We start from the raw sequence: 1,731 nt of genomic DNA on the forward strand, positions 1-1,731 counted from the left end.
TTATGTATATATAAATACACACACATACAGTAGTGTTTACATGCATATATTTACTATATTTGTGTAATTCACATTATATATATAATATATTTAATATATAAACAACATATTTTTCTTAAATATACACTGCTCAAAAACATTAAAGTAACACTTTGAAAACACATTAGATCTCAATGGGGAAAATAACATGCTGGATATCTATACTGGTATGGACTGGGTAATGTGTTAGGAGCGAAACGATGGCACATCGTTTGATGGAAATGAAAATGATCAACCCACAGAGGGCTGAATTCAAAGACACCCCGAAAATCAAAGTGAAAAAATGATGCAGACGGCTAGTCCATTTTGCTGAAATTTCATTGCAGCAACTCAAACTGGTACTCAGTAGTTTGTATGGCCCTCACGTGCTTGTATGCAGTCGAGCTCCACGGTGCCGGGCTGTGAGCACAGGGCCCACTAGAGGACTAGAGCCGGGCCCTCAGGCCACCCTCGTGACGTCTGTTTCTGATTGTTTGGTCAGAGACGTTCACACCAGTGTTCTGCTGGAGGTCATTCTGTAGGGCTCTGGCAGTGCTCGATCTGTTCCTCCTTGCACAAAGGAGCAGATAGCGGTCCTGCTGATGGGTTACGGAGCTTCTACGGCCCTGTCCAGCTCTCCTAGTGATACTGCCTGCCTCCTGGATGCTCTTGAGACTGTGCTGGGAGACACAGCAGACCTGCTGGCAATGGCACATATTGGAGGAGTTGGACTGCCCGTGTAACCTCTGTAGGGTCCAGCTATCGCCTCAAATGTCAGTGGCCTCCAGCTGTAAAACCATTCCTGTTTTGGGGGTCGTCTCATTGTTGCCCATCTAGTGCACCTGTTGTTAATTTAATTAACCTCAAAGCAGCTGAAACTGATTAACAACCCCCTCTGCTACTTAACGGACCAGATCAATATCCCAGGAGTTTAACTGACTTGATGCTATACTCTGATTAAAAAGTGTTCCTTTCATTTTTTTGAGCAGTGTATAAGAAAAATGCAACTTCAGATGTCATCAGATTCCTAACCTAAAAGCAATGAAATCAATTAAATCCAAATGCTCTCTATATATATGTTTACACACACACACACAGATGTGTTACTTGAGATTCACAGTGACTGAAGTATGATGGCGGTACTTCCCATGTTCCCTTTAATTAACAGCTACATAACTCAGTGATGTTCAGTCATTTTTAACAGCAGCACTCTCTATTAAAGATGATTCATGAACACACATGGCATTAGTCATGTGTCCTGTCATCAGTTATTTTCTGATGTTGTAACCTCACACGAGTGTAATATACTCTTGTACCTTGAGCCGAGACTAGATTGCATGTGCTGGGATTTCTTCCAAAAGAAAGGTCACAGTCTTCTTGCCCCATCTCTGTGGTTAGTTTTGACCACTAAACACTCGTATTTACTGACATAGTGAAGTTTCACTGTGCTGGACATGAACTACAGTTCTGCTCCTCAATTCTGCCACACTGTCCTTATAGTATTCAACCACTCCTAATGAACTACTGCTCCTAACAGTTCACAAATAAACTTGAGTGTGTGTGAGAGAGAGAGAGTGTGTGTGTGTGTGTGTGTGTGAATGTGTGTGAGAGTGTGTGTGAGTGTGTGTGTGAGTGTGTGTGTGTGTGTGTGTGTGTGTGTGAGAGTGTGTGTGTGAGTGTGTGTGTGTGTGTGTGTGTGAGAGTGTGTGTGTG

The sequence above is a fragment of the Sinocyclocheilus rhinocerous genome, unplaced genomic scaffold (assembly GCF_001515625.1).
Source record: "Sinocyclocheilus rhinocerous isolate Xijiao unplaced genomic scaffold, SAMN03320098_v1.1 scaffold1647, whole genome shotgun sequence".
Classification (NCBI taxonomy): Eukaryota; Metazoa; Chordata; class Actinopteri; order Cypriniformes; family Cyprinidae; genus Sinocyclocheilus; species Sinocyclocheilus rhinocerous.